Genomic DNA, 7,899 nt, shown 5'->3' on the forward strand with positions numbered 1-7,899 from the left:
GTCTGAGGCAGCGCTCCCGGAATTTTTTTGGGTTATTTATTAATTATATATGCAAAAGTACGAAAAATAACACTAAAAATTATAAGTTCATATAATAGCAATAGCAATAAGTAATAATTGAAAGTTTATTTACAAATGTTCTTGATGATTTTTCATGTTTTGAAATCTTTTTATGATGACCTCATTTGGAATAGTATCAAAAACATCTTCCTCAATATACATAACTAAACTATCATTTAACCATTGGTCGCCCATTTGATTTCGAAGCCAATTCTTGACAATCTTCATGGCAGAAAATGTTTTCCCTATTGTAGCAGTTGTGATTGGTAGAATCAATGGCAATCTTAGAAGTCTATAAACCAGTGTGTATACATTATGTCTTCTAGTATCAATTATTTGTTGAGCAAGATCACTTAGTTGTTGAGCAAGATCACTTAGTTCTGAGAAATCAATGCAAGAGTGCAGATCAATAACACAAGTATCAAGATGATCTAAAAGTGCCAAAAACTCTATATCAGAGAAATCCCTTAGATAAAATTGGGCAAGATGAATCAACTTTTGTTTTTCAAACGCAGCAAATGAATCAGAAGGATTTATACATAAAAGACATATAAGCAACTCACTGTTAACTTTCATTAAATCGAATAGGTAATTGACAATTAAGTAAGACCACCCACAGTAATTTGAATTTTGAAAACCCTAACCCTAAAGACAAATGGGTAATTGACAATTCCTAAAGACAAATAGGTAGTTGTGAAGGAGAAGATGAATACCGAAAATTGGAGATGGGGAATTACCTTTGTGGCTTTGCCAGTTTGCCTCTCTCTTTCGAACGTCTTTCTCTTGTAGACTAGCACTCTCTTTCAGTCGAATTGATAGTCTCTCTTACGTGAAGGGGAAGGAGGAGAGGAAAAAGACAAGGTTGCATGGGCTGGGATAGTGGTAAAGACAGGTTGCATGGGCCGAGATGTGGGATGGGCTGGGCCATTTAACAAGTTAGGGTGGGTTGTGGGCAACAATTAGAAATCAGGTTGGGCAAAATTAGAAAAGGCCCAAAATATATATACTATGTTAAAAAAATCAGACAATTGACACTAAGAGCATTTTAGACAACTTAATTGTAAAAAAGTCATGGGCCTTTTTAAAATTGTAAAAAAGTGTAATTTAAGGGTAATTTGGTCATCTGACTTAAGATATTTTTTGGTTTATACCTACAATACTCTTCTTCTTCTTCTTCTCCTCCTCCCTCTCCTCCCTCCAACTATCCAACTCTTGTGTGTCCCCTCTTTCTCTCATTCTTCTCTACTAAAAGTTATCTCCTCCTTCTCCTTCTCCTTCTCCTTCTCCTTCTCCTTCTTCTCGACCTGAATTGTTCTTCGTTGCCTTCTTCTCTGTTTTTGGCCGAGCTTCTCCTCTCTTCATCGCCTTCTTCTTTGTTGCTAGATCTAGACTGTGTCGAGTTGCTCTTGTCTCCGTTTTTGACAGATCTGGACTATGTTTCGTTGCTCAATCCAGGCTATGCTTCGTTCTCTCTTCTCTCCTTCCTCGCTCTGTCTTGTTTGTACCTCTCTTACTCATTCTGGAAAAAATTTACAGTTGTAGAGATGTATCACTATAGTATCATCAACACCAAAAATCCACTAAAATGATACAATTGAACCAGTATGCATACTTCCTCTTCCTAATTACTTTTCATTTCTTGATTTTCTTTTCTTGGTTACCTCTCTTGCTAATTCTGAAAAAATATTTACAGGTGCAGAGATGTATCACTATAGTATCACCAACACAAAAAATCCACTAAAATGATACCATTGAACCATAAAGACATGTAATGCAATCAAATTTATATTCCAACATTTGTATCATCATTTAATGAGGAAAATATATAAATTGAACACTAAATTGGATATTCTGTTTAAAAGTATCACTATTGTATCAGTTCAACAAAATACCAAAGAAAAATGTCATATCTACACTAAAATTCACCAGTAACCAAGCAAAAAATCCCTCAACCACTTACATTCCCACAAATTGATTGTTGATATCAATTTAATGAAATACGCATTTAGTATCACTATAGTACCAATTATTTGTTGCAATTACAAAAGTTTCACTATAGTATCTGTTTACCAAAATTTCAAAAAAAAAAGGACCTTCTGCACCAGAAACAATATTATTCAAACCAAAATTTGAAAATATTGAAGAAAAATGGATGAAAATTAACCACATAAAAGCCTCAAATGCACAAGAGTATCAATATTGTATCAAAAGCCCTAACAGATTCCAACTAACCCTAACTAGCAAATGTGCCAGAAATTAACCAAAAATTTTCAAAAATCAAAACATATAAACATGATTTGAAAACGAACAAAGGTTTTCGGCGAACAAATTTCAGATAATATCACCAAAGTATCCATTAACCGAAAAAAGCCTTGGATATGTAATATGCTAACCATTTTCCAGAAAATCAGTATAGTATCACTCAAGATTGAGAAAGAAACGTTATTATGGATGTGAAATCTCTGAAAATGGAGGTTTTAAGGTCCAAAAATCAATAGTTTCTTGCAATTTGTAGAGAGAAAAACGTGATGTGATGGAAAGAGAAAATCACGGTATGAGGAGGAAGGTTTTGTGGGAGAGAAAATGAAATATGAGGTTATTAACAGGTCTCCATTGGAATTTTTTTAAAGGATATTTTAATGGTTGCACTTTTTTACAAATAAGTAGACTCTAGTGTACCGGCCCACAATAGATCCGCTCCTGCCCAAAATAATAAGATAATTATTTTATTTTTCTATTCCTCTTTCCTATCACCTTCGTGCTAACCTTGTGCTTCCTCTCTCAGACCTTAATCCAACCCAAGAGACAGAAACACCATCGCTAACTGTCGCTTGCATCCGCTCGTCTCCACCAAATCAGATCGACACCAACACAAAACTATAATTAGACGTCCAAGAATTTCCTTCAAAATAAGACCATAATATGATTTCCAAGAATCTTCACAAATTCATATAACTAATACATCTCTAACAATATCAGCAAAGAAAAAACTAATTTCACGGCCGTTACCGCCCATGCTCCACGACACCGCGTTGGTTAATATATCAGTTGCCTATTTTCTCGATTATTTTCTCTAGATTATACAACTTTTTTTTAAAATTTTTTTTTAGTTTTTATTCCATCTTTTTCACAGCTTATAAGTTATAGGACAATGCTAGAGACTCCCAAAATTTGACCCCCAAATCTATGTGGCATTAAAATAGTCATTGATTAAAACAACACATATAGGGTCCACTTCATATCCAACACTTCACATCAAATGAGGGTCTTTTGGGGGTCACTTTTTGGGGGTCTCAAGCATTATTCTAAGTTATAGGTCAGCGTCAACTATAAACTTTATTTTTCACATTTTATAAGTTAATTTATATTAATAACAAATAAACTCTACCAAACAAAGTCTTTAAGTTGACATGATCTTTTTAAGAGAATAATATACTTTTAAGTATTACGAAACTCAGGGCTTCTTTGGAGAGCAGTGTATTGACACGTGGCCATATCCGTTGGCTAAACTAGGCAAATCTTCTAGGGTATGAAGGTTTCTAAATCCTGTTTTGGGTTCTTCTACTCTTACTGAAATGGCTTGAATGTTCACATACAGTTAATGTTGCTTTTTTTAATGCACAGTTCTTCTCCTATGATAGAAATTTAGATGGTTGAGTTGCATGGCAGAAATTTGTGGCTTGATTCGGGTATCGCCATATCCTTTGGTTAGATGAGGCAATAATCTTCAAGGGTTTTACGATTTCCCAAATGAATTTTCTGTTCCCCGGTTTAGGTTCTTCTCCTGTATCTGAAACATAATGTTCTCTTAGAGTTAATGTTGTTTACTTCAATGCAAATGGATGCGATGCAAGGTAGTATTTGATACTTGATGGTTTATGTGGGGAATTTATCAGAGAAAACTAGATTGTGGTGCAATGCTCTGGTATGAAGAGAGGATGACAAAATCGAAGCAACAAGCATCCCCAAAATTTGCATTGTGCTGCATGTCTAGGCGAGTAAAGATACCTCTGTTAAAAGATCCTCCTACGCTACTGTGTGCTCTCCTATCTCCTAATGGTGGAAAATGTCACCTTGCTTTAAGGATAACATTGGAACGTACAATTCTGCGTTTGCGGTTACTTCATGGGAGGCCATGTTGATACTGACATTAATAGCACAAATGGACCATATGTCTTTCGACTCAACAATCAAAACCACCATCTTATCGTTTCTCTACTTCCTGAATACGGGAGGTCATGTTTTGCTCAATTATACATCTTGGATATTTAAAATGAGCTAAGGAATCGTGTTGACACTGAATTACACGATGCTATTTTCCGGAGTGATATGGTTGCACAGGAAGTTGGAAATATAAAAAATGACAAAATATAACATTTGATCACTCAACTATACCTCTAGTTTTACTTTTGTACTTAATCTTTTCTGCTCTTAAAATTGTTCTTAAACTATTCAAAGGTGGTTGTTTCCTCTTTTAAGTGAGATAGACGCCGAAAAAAAACCATATATGACATCTAGTTGGCATATCAGGATAATCTTAAGTGACAAATTTTACCAAATGTCAACGTTATGTCCCTAAACTATCAATGTGTAACGCTTTTCGTCGTCCTTAAAAAGATAAATGAATTATCCAAAATAATAAGAGGACATGCCCATGAATATATCAATCCACAAACAACATCAACAAAATTAACATAACATAACATGAATATTCCCATCTTGAAATCACATAACATAATAGGAATATGTCCAACATCCACAAACATGAACCTGTCCAAAAATTGGATAACATCACATATCAAAACAAATCCAAGATGTACCATAGTTATAAAATCACCAAATTAAAATGAAATAGCATTACAACCCAACAAAATGACAATCTAAAATCATCCTCCTTATTTGTTGACGGACTCGTGTGTGTTGGGTGTGTAGGAGCAATTTTCTACAATCGTTGATGAGTCAACTTTGATTACGTGGAGGCTCATCTACACCTTTAAATCTTGTAAACGTCACAACAAAAGCAACCGTGAAAGCTCTCACACCGAACTAGGGGGTGCCGGAGTAGAGGCTCCGACGATCAAGTCAGTGGTGATCGGAGGTGGGAGACCGACGATGGCTGGAGTGTTTGTGGCTGAATATTCAGTGATGGTTCGGAGAGTTTCAATGTCTCATTCTCAATGTTCGGATCCCCTTCTCCAAGGTAGGAGAAGGGTATTTATATGAAAGTGAGGGCATACCTTGGGAGTCGTGTCACCAACTTGTGTCCTTTTTGGTAAAACCCAGGGTATATACGCATAAAAGTCAAGTATATCGGATGTGTCAAGGTTGGTAGACGAAAAGCAGGATGGGAATGTCAAGACATATGATATGATGGGAGTTGGACACATGTTGATCACAGAATGGAATGCAGTAGTGGGCAACCATAAATGAATTGATATTATGTGATAAGAGATCATACCTGGAGATACGTATCTGTCATGTACAAGGATGTTGGTGTGAACTGGATTGGATCATGTTCCCTAGGAGGGAATGATCGTGGGCCAAATTGACTCCTGGGCGTCCAGGCGTCTTATTTTTGATCGCGCCATAGCTAGGTGAGAGGAAGTTTCTGTTAAGTAATGACATCGTCAATACTAAGAGGGGACGTTAGCCTCTATTGTCAAATATGGTGTCAGGATCACTGTTTGCTATCACGTGATCGTGTTATCAACGGACAGAGCCTCGAACGTTTCATTATAGGCCTCAGTATGAGCTAGAGTGTGCCAGTTGGGCCCGTGAATTTGAGCATTCCAGACTTGGGCTCGTCATCATGTGGCCCAGTGGGGCCATACAATTTTTGGTAACTACAGGGTGATTGTTGTAGATCCTGATTGTTGTAGATCCTGATGATGATCCTCCAAATGTTTGTAACACATAGAAGACACAAAAAAAAAGTTAATACTAATACAAAACATGTCATATCTGTTGTGTTATAGAGGAGTTCATTCTTTCCATGGTGCTAGGTCCGTCAAAAATAACTACAACTCCAGTACGGGCATCTTTTACAGTGTAAGTGACACAGCCATAATATTTAGCTGGTCTTAGTTGAGGTCTAAATATTGGATGGTTTGGCATAGATGGCGGCCTAACACTAGATGCACGTGTCTCATTTGGAGGAAGATATTCCATGGCCTTAGACTACTATCATCACCAAATGGTCGAGCATAATAACTGGTTGTCCTAGAAAGTGGCCCCAATCCATTACCAAGTGCAGCAGTTGGAGATGGCCTAACAAATGGCCTCATAGTAACTAAGATGCACGTATCTTCATCATTTTCTGGATACCCACAAATAACAAAATCAAAAGATCTAATGAGGTGGAAGAACCAACATCAGATTCTAAAGAAAATTAATAAACTATGCCAATGCAGATATTGTCATCAAACAAGAAACAAAATATCCCTATTTATCATATCAGTAAGTTGACGAATTGTAATTTGTCAATAATTGTGCAATGAAAGCTTTACAACAAGGCAATTAATTAACCAAATGAAAACATTGACACTTGTAATGTAATCACATATTGATCCACCAGTTGAATGCACTAAATAATCCAATAATTACTTTATAAAAAAAAATCAACTATCAACCATGACATCCACATCTGCAAGCCATTTCTATCAACAAAACTCAAAATTGCCAAAATCAGAGGATAGATAAATCGAAATCAAAAAGTTTGTCAAAATTAGGATACGAAATCGACAGACCTCATTTGCAACTCACACTAAATCAAAATAAAAAAGGGGATAGATAGATCGAAATTAACATGCCTTATTCGCAACCCATACTAAATCGTTACCAAGATCAGGAACTAATTTTGTTATTGAAGTCGAAATCGCAACCCACAGTAAAGCAAAGTAGAAATCGCAACCCACACTAAATCAAATCAAAATTGCCGAAATCAGTAACTGGGGTTGTTACCGAAGTCAAAATCGCAGTACCTGGAAGAGGATTTGATGAGCTTCAATCAAGAAACCCTTTATTGATGCCTTCCTTGAGCATTGGGAGCAGTAAGGATAACCTAGATCAGTACTGAGGGTGTTGGGGAGAGGTGTTTGGAGCATTCCCAACAGTCTCTTTATAACACTCTCTATCCTCATATTTGAAGACTACATCCAAAAATCATGACCCAGCAGAATCCTTATCCTTATATGTATCTCTATTTCATTCTCTACGTCTGTTTTGGGTCCCCAGGTGGAGGGAGTGAAAAAAACGCTCCCTACATATGTAAAATTACAATTTACACCTCAAAAAAAATTGACACGTCAACCCTCTAAGGGGGAGACGAATCGTGGAGATCATTCGCGACATACGATTCGAAGTTTCTCCAGTGCTTTCTCTATTCTCCATGGGTGCCGTATTGAAGAAATCGACAAAAACAGCCCTCCTCCACTAGGTTTTTGCCTCTGTCTCATCTCTAAGAATCGTGAAATCATCTAATTTGAAGATATTCTTTCAAAACAATAAAATCTAGGGTTCAATGTTCTTGATTTTGACTGCATGTTCTGATTTTAGGGAGATCTAATTTTTTCGATTTTGACAAATATTCAATATTTACCTTCTGCACATTCGTGTAGTTTCTTCTCGCTTACTCTTCAAAGGATTCATGTGATGGTGCCTTTGCTGTGTAGAAGTTTGTGTCAAGAGTACCTTATGTCGAAGGTGTTCTTAAATATTTAGAAATTTTATACTTGTCTTGAATCTCTATTTTTTTTTGTTGCTGATATAGGTTTTTCATTGGTTGGTTTTGGGGGTTAATTTTGATGTGTAAAACGAGGACATAATATATAATCTGGGCTT

At 36.3% G+C, this 7,899-nt stretch overlaps 1 long non-coding RNA gene across 1 annotated transcript; it reads right to left on the bottom strand.

Annotated features, from left to right (window-relative positions):
* Positions 1–4,755: 4,755 nt before the first annotated feature.
* Positions 4,756–7,159, bottom strand: LOC119990736. The gene is made up of 2 exons (XR_005466080.1): positions 7,041–7,159; positions 4,756–6,376 (listed from the first exon to the last, which is right to left on the bottom strand). It is a non-coding gene; the product is annotated as an uncharacterized LOC119990736 (long non-coding RNA).
* Between the last annotated feature and the right edge of the window lie 740 nt (positions 7,160–7,899).

This window comes from Tripterygium wilfordii, chromosome 22 (genome assembly GCF_013401445.1).
Source record: "Tripterygium wilfordii isolate XIE 37 chromosome 22, ASM1340144v1, whole genome shotgun sequence".
Classification (NCBI taxonomy): domain Eukaryota; kingdom Viridiplantae; phylum Streptophyta; class Magnoliopsida; order Celastrales; family Celastraceae; genus Tripterygium; species Tripterygium wilfordii.